The sequence below is a fragment of the Natrix helvetica genome, assembly GCF_964273705.1.
Source record: "Natrix helvetica genome assembly, chromosome: 12".
Taxonomy (NCBI): Eukaryota; Metazoa; Chordata; class Lepidosauria; order Squamata; family Natricidae; genus Natrix; species Natrix helvetica.
Genome location: NC_138556.1, coordinates 15,336,666 through 15,352,688, shown reverse-complemented (window position 1 = coordinate 15,352,688; position 16,023 = coordinate 15,336,666).

Below are 16,023 nucleotides of genomic sequence, written 5' to 3'. Positions count from 1 at the left end.
GGAGCTAACCCTAACCCTAAGTGGGTTTCCCCCCCTATGGGATTTTCCCATGTATTTGACCAGGAAACATAGATACGATGGGTTGGAAAAGTCAGCTCCCCCCTAACCATACCAATGAGCTGCGAATCCATTGGCGGTGTCCATTTTCCTGTCTGAGTTCATGGGGACCTAACCCTAACCCTAAGTGGGTGTTCCCCCCTATGGGATTTTCCCATGTATTTTACCAGGAAACGTAGATACGATGGGTTGGAAAAGTCAGCTCCCCCCTAACCATACCGATGAGCTGCGAATCCATTGGCGGTGTCCATTTTCCTGTCTGAGTTCATGGGGAGCTAACCCTAACCCTAAGTGGGTTTCCCCCCTATGGGATTTTCCCATGTATTTGACCAGGAAACATAGATACGATGGGTTGGAAAAGTCAGCTCCCCCCTAACCATACCGATGAGCTGCGAATCCATTGGCGGTGTCCATTTTCCTGTCTGAGTTCATGGGGAGCTAACCCTAACCCTAAGTGGGTTTCCCCCCCTATGGGATTTTCCCATGTATTTGACCAGGAAACATAGATACGATGGGTTGGAAAAGTCAGCTCCCCCCTAACCATACCAATGAGCTGCGAATCCATTGGCGGTGTCCATTTCTCTGTCTGAATTCATGGGGACCTAACCCTAACCCTAACCCTAAGTGGGTTTTCCCCCCTATGGGATTTTCCCATGTATTTGACCAGGAAACATAGATATGACGGGTTGGAAAAGTCAGCTCCCCCCTAACCATACCGATGAGCTGCGAATCCATTGGCGGTGTCCATTTTCCTGTCTGAGTTCATGGGGACTTAACCCTAACCCTAAGTGGGTTTTCCCCCCTATGGGATTTTCCCATGTATTTGACCAGGAAACATATATAGGGTCGGTTTGAAAAGTTAGAACTATCCTTAAGTTACCGATGCACTGCAGATCTATTGGTGATGTTTTATCCATGCACGTAAATGGTGGAACCGTCTTTTTTCAACGAAACGGAAAACAGTCTTATGTTTTTTAAAAAACGTTTTCTTGTACCTACAAAGACCACTGGAAATGTGGGGATATGTTCTCTTTGGTAGGTATGGGGTTATTTGCCTTTTTTTAAAAACATAGATTTTTGTTTGTGTGAATAACGTAGATCAGTTAATCCATTTGGAATCTCATGGATTGTTTGTGGTAATCCTCTTGAATAAAATCATGCCCCTGAAAATCAGCATTTTCCACCAAATTGCTGACCTTTGGTGTATTTAGAGAAAAGGCAGACTAGACTCATAAATCTGAAGAGACGGGGGGGGGGGGGAACCCTCTTGTTTCAGGAGGTTGTATCCCTGTTCAAACTGTGCCACTACAATGAACTTACTAAACAGTTAGAGGACAGCAATTCTTATTGTTGGCTTCAGCTTGTGCCTCATATCCCATCCCCACAAACATCCACCACAAATCAAAATACAAAGGAAATGTTATACTGATTCTTGGTCAGGCACAAAAAATCAGGGCCATACATGTTACAGTTCAGAAGATTTATTGCTCAAGCTATATTCGCAGGATTGTCTGGGACGCTACACACCCTCTTCACGGTCTGTTTTCCTTGTTACCTTCTAGGAGGAGGCTTCGTAGCATCCGTAGCAGTACATCTAGATCTGATCCGTAGCAGAACATTTAGATCTAGATCTAAATCTCGATCAAGTCAGTTTTGTTCCATATAGCAACAACCCAAGGGTGAAATTCAGCAGGTTCTGACAGGTTCTGGAGAACCGGTAGCTGAAATTTTGAGTAGTTTGGAGAACTGGCAAATGCCACCTCTGGCTGGCCCCAGAGTGGGGTGGGAATGGGGATTTTGCAATATCTTTCCCCTGGAGTGGGGAGGGAATTGAGATTTTGCAGTATCCTTCCCCGGGAGTGGGGAGGGAATGGGGATTTACAAAATCTTTCCTACTGGAGTGGGGTAGAAATGGAGATTTTACAGTATCTTTCCGTTGAAGTGAGGAGGGAATGGAGATTTTGCAGTATCCTTCCCCTGGAGTGGGGAGGGAATAAGGATTTTGCAGTATCCTTCCCCTGGAGCGGGGAGGGAATGGGGATTTTGCAGTATCCTTCTCAAGGAGTGGGGAGGGAATGGAGATTTTGCAGTATCCTTCCCCTGGAGTGGGGAGGGAATAAGGATTTTGCAGTATCCTTCCCCTGGAGCGGGGAGGGAATGGGGATTTTGCAGTATCCTTCTCAAGGAGTGGGGAGGGAATGGAGATTTTGCAGTATCCTTCCCCTGGAGTGGGGAGGGAATAAGGATTTTGCAGTATCCTTCCCCTGGAGTGGGGAGGGAATGGAGATTTTGCAGTATCCTTCTCAAGGAGTGGGGAGGGAATGGAGATTTTGCAGTATCCTTCCCCTGGAGTGGGGAGGGAATAAGGATTTTGCAGTATCCTTCCCCTGGAGTGGGGAGGGAATGGGGATTTTGCAGTATCCTTCTCAAGGAGTGGGGAGGGAATGGAGATTTTGCAGTATCCTTCCCCTGGAGTGGGGAGGGAATGGGGATTTTGCAGTATCCTTCCCCTGGAGTGGGGAGGGAATGGGGATTTTGCAGTATCCTTCCCCTGGAGTGGGGAGGGAATGGAGATTTTGCAGTATCCTTCCCCTGGAGTGGGGAGGGAATGGGGATTTTGCAGTATCCTTCCCCTGGAGTGGGGAGGGAATGGGGATTTTGCAGTATCCTTCCCTTGGAGTGGGGAGGGAATGGGGATTTTGCAGTATCCTTCCCCTGGAGTGGGGAGGGAATGGAGATTTTGCAGTATCCTTCCCCTGCAATGCCCACCAAGCCATGCCACACCCATGAAGCCACGCCCACAGAACCGATAGTAAAAAAAAAAAGAATTTCACCACTGCAACAGCCTTGTGAACTCTCAACTCTCGGTTTGGATAGATAGATGATAGATAGATAGATAGATAGATAGATAGATAGATAGGTAGGTAGGTAGGTAGGTAGGTAGGTAGGTAGGTAGGTAGGTAGCTGGAGGGAGGAAGTAACAGACCCATAGAAAGCAAAACTCTGAGGCATGAAGATTCATCAAAGAATAGCTTTATTGGAAATATCCTATTGGCAGAGATTTGGTGAAAACCGACTCTAAAGGGTCCTGCAGTTTTCCCCTAGTTAAAAGTAAATGTTTGTCACTTTTTCAAAACAAAAGACAGGGCTTTTTTTTTAAACTTTCTGTGGGAAGAGCAGGCCTTCATTGGGAAGTTCTAGAAGGGAAGAAGGAAGACAGGTTAACTCCCAGCGATGACCAAATACATCGTTTTTTTAACCACACGGCTCCATCCGTGTGTATCGGGAGGCCCGGCTAGCCCAGCGGCAGCAGGCAACGTGACTGTTTTGCATGGCATTGAAAGCATTTCCGAGTTCCACCTGAAAGTAAATTTTATTTCGCTGCTTGCCTCCGGGTATTCGTGGGTTTGGCAACTTCACCCTCCTCTAAATATTCTTAGCAGCTGGGTGTGGCAATCCGCCTTAATAGAAATTTCATAATGATACCCAACATGCTCTTCACTCCCCATAGTCTTTCGCAATGAAAAAAAAACATAAGACTCAGTCTGTTCCCTTCCTGTCCCCAGGAAGGTATCCATTGGGATTCAGGTGATAATAGCAACAGCGCTTAAGACTTATATACTGCTTGTGCATAGTGCTTTCACAGCCCTCTCTAAGCGGTTCACAGAGTCAGCCTCTTGCCCCCGACAATCCTCATTTTACTACCCTCGGAAGGATGCAAAACTGAGTCAACCTTGAGCGAGGATCGAACTCCAGAGTGTGGGCAGCAATACTGCATTCCAACCACTGGGAGGGAGGGAGGGAGGGAAGGAAGGAAGGAAGGAAGGAAGGAAGGAAGGAAGGAAGGAAGGAAGGAAGGAAGGAAGGAAGGAATAGCACTTAGACATAACTGCTTTACAGTGCTTTTCAGCCCTCTCTAAGCAGTTTTACAGAGTCAGCCTCTTGCCCCCAACAATCTGGGTCCTCATTTTACCATCCTTGGAAGGATGGAAGGCTGAGTCAACCTTGCGCCTGTGGGGAGCATGGGCATATATGTGGGCGATGGAGCATGCGGAGGGTTGCGCGCGTATTGCATTCGGCACACGGCGACAAAAAGGTTAGCCGTCACTGACCTATATTATGCTGCAGAACAGCCCTTTCTCATGTTATCACCGGATCTGTGATCATTTAGCTGATGGAAATTGGGGGGTTTCTCTTCATCACCGCCTACCCCGATCTAAACATTCCACAAACAGGAAACGAAGCGAAGAGCTTCCTGGGGTTCAGACAGGGGTTTCAGCTGGAATGCTGCTATTTGGGAGACACACACTTCCTTTCAGTGCATTCCAGTTTTAGCACTGATTTTACTCATGTTTTAATCCGGTAATGCGTGTCCCTGTGGGAGGGTTTCGCCTGAACGGTTGCATTAAAAAAGATTTGAAATCAGAATCGTTATCAGTAAACAGTAAACATCTGCAGTCCGTTTTACAAATAGTTCTGCCGCATACATAATAAAAAGATGAATATGGCTAAACCTATGGAAGGTATTTGAATCCCTAGCACCATGTAACGGAGTGAGCTCCCGTGGCTTGTCCCAGCTTCTGCCAACCTAGCAGTTCGAAAGCAGGTAAAAAATGCAAGTAGAAAAATAGGAACCACCTTTGGTGGGAAGGTAACAGCGTTCTGTACGCCTTTGGCATTGAGTCATGCCGCCACATGACCATGGAGACGTCTTCGGACAGCGCTGGCTCTTCGGCTTTGAAACGGAGATGAGCACTGCCCCCTAGAGTCAGGAACGACTAGCACATATGTGCAAGGGGGACATTTACCTTATGGAAGGTATCTTCTAAAAAGAAAAGGAACCCATCAGAAGGCAGGGCGCTCAGAATCATCACATAACCTGCGTGTTATAAACTCGTGAGAATGCTCCACGAAGCAGGTTTTTCATTCCTATGTCAAACAATGCCCATATGGTGGGCACCTCTCTAGGTTATAAGATGACATGTTGCAAGGCATGTCCGAACAGCAGCGAGGATTATTATTCACACAATACTGGAAAAAAATGAAGACATACCATCAGAAGAACAGATAGTTCAGGGAGATATTAGATTGTGCAGAAATGGATAGATTGACGCTGAAAATTAAACAGAAAGAAGATGTAGAATATGATCAAACGTGGAATTTATTTTACCAAGGGTTTGGAAAAAAACGGACGGAGATTAAGAATGTAAATTTGTCTTGTTAAGGAAATTAAATACCCAGACAACAGTGTTGTCTGGTTTGATGAAAAAAAGGACTAGGGGAGACATGATAGCAGTCTTCCGATATCTCAGGAGCTGCCACAAAGAGGAGGGAGTCAAACTATTCTCCAAAGCACCTGAGGGTAGAACAAGAAGCAATGGGTGAAAACTAATGCACTACTCGATTCTGTTGTTATATTCTCAAATCCCCCAAACTTTAAACTTAAACTGTCTACCGTGGACCTCATCCCATTCCTAAGAGATCTGTAAGGGGGCGTGCATAAGCGCACCAGCATACTAACTGTCCCTGTCTTACTATTCCCATCTATTTGTACTCATTTCTTATGTATATACGTATACCTGCTTATACTTATATGTTTATATGTTATATTCATACTTGTTTTCTCATAGATGGTTGACAAACCAAATAAATAAATAAAATACATAAATAATCAAGGAGAGAAGCAACCTAGAACTGAGGAGAAATTTCCTGACATTTAGAACAATTAACCAGTGGAACAACTTGCCTCCAGAGGTTGTGAATGCCCCAACACTGGAAGTCTTTAAGAAGAGGTTGGATAGCCATTTGTCTGAAATTGTGTAGGGTTTCCTGCCTAAGCAGGGGGTTGGACTAGAAGACCTCCAAGATCCCTTTCAACTCTGCTATTCTAGTCTATGTAAGACGATGTTTATTAAGCACTAAGAAATGTATTTAATAGAATTCAATAAAAACAGGGATGCTTTTTTTTTAAAAAAGAGCATGTTTTTCATTCCTATGTCAAGCCATTCCCATATGGTGGGCACCCCTCCAGGTTACATGAAGAGAAACTGGAGATTATCTGAAGACGGGAAAAGAGATGATCAAATGATGAGCAATGGGAAAGGGAAGCTTGTTTTGCCTAGAGGAGAAAGGAGATTAAGAAGCAGGATAACCACCTTGAATTGTTGGCACTGACAAATCTTCCCACAAAGTTGGAAAACAAACATGCTATCAAGAGAGAGATGAAGATACGTGGAGATTCTCAGTCATCCAGATCCTGTTTTATCCTTGAAGAAGAAGAAGAAGACGTTTTGCTTCTCATCCAAGAAGCTTCATCGGTTCTGGTGGGAGGGTGAGGAACTGATGGAACACTGTTCTCTTCTGCCAAGATGTTATTTTTCCCCCTGTCCTCAGCAACATTCATCTCTGACTCTTAATGCAGTGAGCTTTCTAAATGGCCACTGATAAATAGTGGAATTGATACAGTATGCGATTAGTAAAGTTGATTTGAAATTAGCTTTGTCAAGGAAGGAGAGTCTATTCTAAAATTTGACGGAATCAGGAGACAATAGGATAGGATAGGAGAACAAAGAAGAGAAGAGAAGAGAAGAGAAAAGAGAAGGAAAGGAACTTGGAGGTCTTCTAGTCCAACCCCCTGCTCAGGCAGGAAAATCTACACCACTTCAGACAAATGGTTATCCAATCTCTTCTTAAAAAGACTGAATCGAAGTGCGTGATCAAATGCGCGAAGAGCAATATTATTTCTCTTTTGTTCTAAATAAAACCCAAGTGATATTAAGAGAAAATGTCAGACCCATTCATTCACAATGAAAGTACTATCCTTTTAAACAAAGGCTAGTTTCTTCCTTTAAAAAAAAACCCAAGTAAATCTTTTTGTTCATTTTAGGCTATTCACTATTTCTGGTTAAATGTCCCTTATTTTCATTCAGTGCTTTTTGTTGTTATCTAAATGTCACCCAAAACATCAGACACAAAAGAGGCCAAGCATACTTATTAGCAAATGGATTAACATCCTGCTCAAACTAAAGCTTATGTCTTAAGGCCTCAGTAGCCTATTACATAAAGCATTTTTCTTCTTGCAACTGAAGGAGAGAGAGAGATGAGAGGGGGGGTGGGAAGAAAGAGAGAGATGAGAAGAGAGAGACAGGAGAGAGGAGAAACAGAGAGAAAAGAGACAGAAAGAGGCAGAAAGAGAGAGACAAACAGAGAGAGAGAGAGAAGAGAGAGACAGGGAGAAATAAGAGACAGAGATAGAAAGAGAGAGACAAAGAAAGACAGAGAGTGACAGAGAGGAGAGAGGAGAGAGAGAGAGGAGAGACAGAAAGAGGCAGAAAGAGAGAGACAGACAGAGAGAAAGAAGAGAGGGTCAGAGAGAAATAAGAGACAGAGAAAGAGAAAGAAAGACAGAGAGTGACAGAAAGAAAGAAGAGAGAGTCAGAGAGAAATAAGAGACAGAGAAAGAGAAAGAAAGACAGAGAGTGACAGAGAGAAAGAAGAGAGAGATACAGACACAGAGAGACAGACAGAGACAGACAGACAGACAGAGAGAGAGAGAGAGAGAGAGAGAGAGAGAGAGAGAGAGAAAGAGAAAGAGAAAGAGAAGAGAGATGGATGCATTTGACAAACAGACAAGAAAAACTAGCCCTTCAATATTTATCCGTGTCAAGCTTGGAGTCATTCTTGTCAAAGGTCGAAACTAAGGTACAACCGGTTGCAACCCAATGATCCAAACACTTCTGGCAATTGAAATGGTTCTGTTCTCAGGGTAACCGGAGCTCAAGCCAAACCTGAATGTAGACTTGGAGAAGACAATCTCCACTCTTGAGCTCTGAGGTCAGCAAACCAGCATTTCTGAAGGTCTGATTGCAACAAGAGATTCCACCAAAAGTTGAGTTTCTGGAGGAAGACACCTCAAAGATATGCCGTGCCACTGTGACAATCTAATCCACGGGTGTCCAACTTTGACAACTTTAAGACTTATGGACTGCAGCTCCCAGAATTCCCCAGGCAGCTATGATACACCTCCATGCTGGCTCAGGAATTCTGGGAGATGAAGTCTACAAGGTTGGACATTCCTGATCTAAACAAAACACAACTGCTCAAATTCAAGCACTGTCAGAGCTCTTCTGCTGGTTGAGAGCAGCTTAGCTGGTTTCTGATTTGCTTCTACCAACCAGATCTTCTCGAGATTTTTCAAACCCACCATGTATTCATTTTACTGCAGTAAAGTGTCCATCCCCAAAACTACTTGTTATGGGGAATGTTCTCTGTGTGTTTTCCCATCCCCCTTTCTCCTTTCTACCTCCCCCCATCTTCCCCAACCAGCCATAATGCACCTTCATGCTGGCTCAGGAATTCTGGGAGTTGAAGTCCTCAAAGGTCAAAATTTGCCAAGGTTGGACACTACTGATCTAAACAGAACACAACTGCTCAAATTCAAATACTCTCAGAGCTCTTTTCCTGGTTGAAAGCAGCTTAGCTGGTTTCTGGTTTGCTTCTACCAACCAGATCTTCTCCAGAGCTTTCAAATCCACCATGGATTCATTCAACTGAAGTGTCCATCCTCAACAGCTACTTGTTATGGGGAATGTTCTCTCTGCGTGTTTCCCCCCCTCCCTCCTTCTCTCTACCTCCCTCCATCTTTGCACAGAATGTTCCGCAAAATCAGTCAGGAAGGTCAAAAACAACAGTCCCTAACTGGGTCACTTCAAACAACTTTGCTCCTCCTGTTGTTATTCAGAACACACCGAGTTTCTGCCCACTTCGGACCCTGCCAAGCTAGCTTGGAGATAGGAATGAGGTTTTCAGCCCTCCCACCCCTGTCAGTCAGGGGACATGATTTGCTGCCATGAGGTCATGCTCGTTTGCTTCAATGGCTTAAAAAGACTAAGCGGTACCCTTGGGAGGTCAGGATTCATTAGCCATAACTAGATTGGGCCTCTGTTTTTAGTAGCAAAGTAACCCTGAATAGCACATCAGATTAGGAGGATAATCGAGGGGAACTGGAGGGAGGCATTCAAGGGATGAGAAGATGCTTCTGTTTTCATCCTGGGTGGGGGATTGTCTTCTTTTTTATTGTCTTTTATCTCCATCTTATTAACAGGCATCTGCTAATTTGCCAACCAAGTCTAGAAAACCAGAGAAAATGTATGGTTAGTCACATTAAAGTGACAAAGTGACTTTCCCTCTCTTTCACTGTCTCTTTTTCCTTTCTCTGTCTCTCTTGCTTTCTCTCTGTCTCCCTCTCCTTCACTGTCTCTTTCTGTCTTTCTCCAGGTCTCTTTCTCTCTGTCTCTCTCCCTCTCTTTTACTCTTTCTCTCTCTTTCTGTCTTTCTGTCTGTCTCTCTCTCCCTCTTTCACTCTTTCTTTCTTTCTTTCTCTTTCTGTCTCTCTTTCTCTGTCTCTCTCTCCCTCTTTCACTGTGTCTTTCTCTCTCTTTCTGTCTTTCTGTTTCTCTTTCTCTCTCTCTTTCTCTCTCTCTCCCCCTCTCTTTCACTGTCTCTTTTTTCTTTCTCTGTCTATCTCTCTTTCAGTCTCTCTCCCCCTGTTTCACTGTGTGTGTGTGTGTGTCTGTCTGTCTGTCTGTCTCTCTCTCTCTCTCTCTCACACACACACACACAGAGAGAGAGAGAGGGAGGGAGACTGGAAGATTGCAGCGTTTGGGACTTTCTATCACTGAAAAGATAGGTAAGTGAAGACACAAAACCAGGTGTGTGTCATAATTTTTTCTTCTTCCTTCCTTGTAATATTTAAACTCAGTCACCCATAGACGCCAACCGTAGGGAGATTTAGGAGTGATGAAAACTAAGCACTTCCTTGCATGAGGCATACTTGAGCAACAAATATTTCAGCATGGTGCCCTTATTTTAAACATCACCCGTTTAAATTCTGTAACTTCTCACCATCCGTTCCAGAGTTGGCCAGCATTTTTAATAAGACAACTGGACCATAATAGGCTACTAATCTCAATGGTGGCATCAGAATTATATATTAGACCAGGTGGGTTCTTTCCCCCCCCCCAAAACTTGGCAACTTTGAGATATCTAGACCTCAACTGCAGAATTCCCCATCCAGCAAGAGCTGCCAACTTTGAAAATATTTGAAGTGGCAAAGGAGATTGTCCGAGGACACAAAGCGAAGCAAAAGGAACCCCCTCGTTTGTTCTTCAGAAGCAGAGTTGAAAACAAAGTTGTTTTCCATGGCAGTTTTGAAGCGAAACACTCTTTGAAGCTTTGCATAAATGTCAAACATTGTCGACAACCAGGAACCCGCCTGTTTGGTGAAAGGTGCATGTTGATGGAAGGATTAACAGTCTTTGCCTGAAACCAGTGTTCTCCACTCCACCTCTCTCCCCCACTTAACACAGGTAGTCCTCAGCTTACAACAGCTTAGTTAGTGACCAATTAAAGTTACAACAGCACCCCAAAAAAGGCGGTATTTATATTTGCTTTTTACGACCTTATAATCTCTTCTCTTCTGGATGAAGCCAGGGTGGCTGAATGGAGCTGAGCAGTGGTGGGATTTCATTTTACATTTTCAAAGCTGCCGGTCCCTCGCAGCTAAAGTTAAGAACGTCTGCGAAGTTTTGTGGTTTTTTTTTTTTTTTTTTGCAAAAGGGCAGCATTGATTTTTGCCAGTCGGAATCCGTGTTTCTCCATCGTCTCAGCCTTTCCCCAAATCTAAACAATTGAAGCATCACGTCTCAAGTTTCCGCCCAGGGTTTATGCAGTCTAGACTGACTTGCCCCTCCCTCCCTCCCCCTTCCCCCCCCACCTTCGTCCCTAATGCTATTTTCATACAGGCATAATCTCCAACCTGAAATTGCAGGATGCCTCATGTGGCTTCGAAGTATAGTTTTTGCAACAATTAAATTAAGCCCCTGGAAAGTATGCCTAACCCGAAATTGCTAGGCAATTAACATTCTCCATTTTCAGAAAACTGCTTCGTTATCTGTGGCCTAGTTACAGCACAAAGGTTCAGGGCATTGCTTGTTCTGAAAACAGCCTCGTTTCCCACCACCACCACCACCACCAAAAGGGCACCTTTGAAAAGACCGAGAAGGGGGGAAATGGCTGATTCTTGCATAACCTCATGAGATCACAACGAATCAAGACAGTGCCCAAGTTCTTTTGACTGCCCGAATCAAAAAGAGGGCTGTGAAAATATTTAGAGACTCCTCGCATCCTGGACATAAATTGTTTCAACTTCTACCCTCAAAATGAGGCTGTAGAGAACTGCACACCAAGATGAGACACAAGGACAGTTTCCCCCCCCCAACGCCATCACTCTGCTAAACAAATAATTCCCTCAACACTGTCAAACTATTCACTAAGTTTGCATTACTATTACTATTAATCTTCTCTGACTCATATGACTGTAACTTTGCTGCTTGCATCCTTATGATTTATATCGATTGCTTGCTAGTATTTGATTGCTTATTTGTACCCTATGACTATCATTAAGGGTTGTACCTTATGATTTATGTCAAATTTATCTTTTGTTTTTATGTACACTGAGAGCATATGCACCAAAGACAAATTCCTTGTGTGTCCAATCACACTTGGCCAATAAAGAATTCTATCTATCTATCTATCTATCTATCTATCTATCTATCTATCTATCTATCTATCATCTATCTATCTATCTATCATCTATCTATCTATCTATCTATCTATCTATCTATCTATCATCTATCTATCTATCTACCTACCTACCTACCTACCTATCTCTCTATCTCTATCATCTATTTTCTACCTCTATCACCTATCTTCTATCTATCTCTATCATCTATCTATCTCTATCTACCTACCTATCATCGATCCATCTATCATCTATCTATCTATCATCTATCTATCTATCTATCTATCTATCTATCTATCTATCTATCTATCTATCTATCTATCTATCTCTATCATCCATTTTCTACCTCTATCATCTATCTTCTATCACCTATCTTTTATCTATCTTCTATCATCTATCTATCTCTATCATCCATCTATCATCTATCTATCTATCTATCATCTATCTATCTATCTATCTATCATCTATCTATCTATCTATCTATCATCTATCTATCTATCATCTATCTATCTATCATCTATCTACTATCTATCTATCTATCTATCTATCTATCTATCTATCTATCTATCTATCATCTATCATCTATCTATCTATCTATCTATCTATCTATCATCTATCTATCTATCTATCTATCTATCTATCTATCTATCTATCTATCTATCTATCTATCTATCATCTATCTATCATCTTTATCCTTGGGTTTCTTTTCCAGGAAACTTTCAGTTCCATCTCAAAGGAAAACTAAAGCAAAACAACAAAAATAAACAGAAGCATTTATTATGGAGAGTTTCCCAGACAGACAATTTGTAACAGCTCTGGACTGGAAAAGAGCGGGGTTTGCTTTTTGGTATGCCTATTGTTAATAACAATGCAAGGCTGCTGTGTCCCCAGCGTAGATCCAGGATCTACCTGGATTAACAGGGCTAGGCTGGCCAATGGCGATGCTTTGTGATGGAGATCAGAATTGTTCCATTTGCAAACGTCAGAGAGATTCAATTGAGGTTTGTTCCACTGCAAAGCTAGAGAACAGTGAATGGGAACATTAGAGCTGTTTTCAAGGGACGTCCTCAAGATCTCGAGTTGATTTGGTCCTTGATCAAAAATTGGATTTTTTTTTTAAAAAAAATGCTCCGAAGGCACAGTTCTTGAAAACTAACACCGTCCCCCAAAATATAACACACTAGGAAAGCCAGATGTTAAAAGATGGATTCAATCTAGGCCTTGAAAAGCTTTCCCTTGACCGTTAGTAGTTCAGATTCTTGTAGAGAGCTTAAGCTCACAATAACTCTTTATACTGTACACTTTGGAACTGTCTGGATCTCCTGATTTCCCCGGCACTTGTTGTAACCCGCCAGTGGCCCACGGAGCTGGCAGCAGATTCGGACAGAGAGGAGGTTGGGGAGGAACATGGTCCGGTCCTGGAGTCTGGGGAAGGCGCTGATGAGAGCTGTGTTGGAAGCAGAGATGGGGCAAGGGCTGTCCGACAGTTATTAACTGCCTTCGGAGTCAGATGTCAGTGAGGCAGATGAACAGCTGGAGCCTGTTCCCAGTGTGCAGTTGTCAGACAAAGGGAAAAGCTAAAGAACAAAGGTTAACTTGGGAGTAAGGCCACAGGTAGACGATGAATGGCCCCTCCCAGAGGAAATAAAAGAGGAGTGAAAGGGGAGTGGAGTTTGCAGGAGACCATTAGTTCTCTTAATTGGTTCGTGACTCTCCGAGACTCCTTGCCAAGTTTTGCAGAGATCGGCCTGGCAGCTCTCCAAGCCAGAGAAGGTCTGTGACTGTAAATCCTCCCTTAAAAGACTTTGCTGGATGTGAATGAGCAGAATTCGGTGTCAATTAATAGAAGGGTTTTTTGTCGGGACCAGGAGTTTGCTTCAGGCTCTTGGGAAGACAGAGGCTCTTGGTCAGAACAGCGCTTAACCCCAGTAAAGGATAGGTTGTTTGCTCCCTCCAGCTCTTCCTCCACTACAGGAAACCCCACCAATTCCATCAGTTTCTTCCTTCAACTCTACCCAAGGGCAGCCAAGGGAGGCGACGCAGCCAGAGGGTCGATCCATCGGCCCTTTTGAAGGATCAGACCTTTTCATTTCCAGCATAGTTTTCAGCTGTAAACTGAATCATTCTTGCGAACTCTCAAGAACTGGTTTGTAAACCTGCATCCCCTTCCCTCTCTCCTCTTTCCTTCCGCGTGATGTCCTGTAAATTTGACTTTTTCAACCTGTGTACTCAAGCTGCTTCTGAAGGTTTTCGGGCTGGGAAGAATAAGCTTGTTTTAAAATAGAGATAGTCCTTGTTTAACGACAGCCTGGTTTAGTGACCATTCGCCGTTGCGACGGTCAGAAGCAATTTTGCAACCAATCCTTACCGCTAACAGCCATCAACCATCCACAAAGAAACAATTCGGAACAGTTCAAACCCAGAGCAAAAAAAAAAAAATTGAGGTCAGTAATTTGGAAGATGGCAAAGGCCCCAAAATAGGACAGTTCACGCTCACCCCTCAGCAGAAGATCCGAGATGGTTAAGGGCAGCGTTTTTCAACCATAACTCCTTTAAGATGTGTGGCCTTCAACTCCCAGAATTCCCTAGCCTGTATGAGGGTTGAAGTACCCATATCTTAAGATTCCCCTCACACGTATGTGCTAGTCGTTCCCGACTCTAGGGGGCGGTGCTCATCTCCGTTTCAAAGCCAAAGAGCCAAGGCTGTCCGAAGATGTCTCTATGGTCATGAGGCCGGCATGGCTAAATGCCGAAGGCGCACGGAACGCTGTTCCCTTCCCACCAAAGGTGGTTCCTATTTTTCTACTTGCATTTTTTACGTGCTTTCAAACTGCTAGGTTGGCAGAAGCTGGGACAAGTAACGAGAGCTCGCTCCGTTACGCAGCGCTAGGGATTCGAACCGTCGAACTGCCGACTTTTCTGATCAACAAGCGCAGCATCTTAGCCACGGAGCCACCATGTCCATCTTAAAGTTAACGAGTTGAGAAACACTACTTTAAGGTCAGTCCCACAAAACAGACTCCAAACCGAGAAGAGTTGATGAATCTGGAGAGGAGGAGGAGGAGAATTCACATCCCTCCTGAAATCACTCTATTCATCACATCCTCAAGTCAAAATTCTAGCAAGTTAAGAGTACTTTAAAAAAATGGAGAAAGGGAGGGGGGAGGGAATCCCTAAGGGGATGCATGACCTTTCCAATGGCTTTTGCAATGACACATGGAAAATCACAAGGAGTTTCTCACAGATCGTAATTGCTCACAAGTTTGGAGTAAATTAGACTGGTGAACACTTTGACCCCCAAATTAAAAAAAAGAAAAGGGGTGGGGGGGAGGCAAAGTTTTGGACAGGCTACTGGGGAACTGAGAAAACCCGATCAGAGAGTTCAGGAAAATGACTGTGATTTGGCCTAAACGATGAAGGAGCCGAGAATTATCTATATATATTTATAAAAGGAAAATACCACTCACTCATCATGAAATCTCCAGAACCGTAAAGCCTACAAACTTGAAATTTGGCACATATGTTCCTCTTGGCTTCTAGGTGCTCGCTAAGAAAGGATTTTTCAAAATGACCATCAGATCATTAGTATTTCTTATACAGTAATTAACACGCTCTGATGCTAGAGTTCTACTCTCCCTCCCCACCGGAAAAGAACTCTGTTCCAACTGCCAGTAGCCTCACATTCCGTTAACTCGGTTCAAACTGGCAGACGTTCCACTCCTTCACTCAGGAGTGGTATGGGGCTCCTTACAGTACTAACTGTCGGTACCTCACCAAAATGTCTATGCCTTCCACCTATGGAACTGCTTCCGGACTCAAGGTGGTGGGAGTGATATTCCCTTATGTGTTTCAAATCACCGACCACCACTGAGTGAACGGATTGAACTGGATTTCTCCTGCATTGCCCGGTCACATAGTTTCATCACGAAGCACTGGTATCCAGCTAGTGGTTTAGTACAGGAGAAGTGTGAGGAGATGGCTTAGCATCAGATAGGATTTTTTGTGGCCAGACATTTGACAATGAAAAAAAGCCAAGCGGAGCCGTTATCCCGTCACTGCTCCAGTTAAAACATAGAACACAGAATCAAAGGCCTAGAAGGGACCTCAGAGGTCTTCTAGTCCAACCCTCTTCTCAAGGCAGGACACCTTACACCATTCCGGTCAAATGATTGATTGATGCTTTCCCTTTCTCCCCTCCTTCCGACAATCCTCAAACCCCGATCAGGTTTTTTTATGTTCCATCATCCCCAACCAACAAATATCCTGCCTGGGGCGAACAGAAGCTGGAGAGCGGCAGGTACTTGTCCAAGCTGAACAGATCGTTCACAAAACATCTCAGGTAGTTTTTCTGAGTGCAGCTAGTTCTCAACTTATGGCCGTAACGG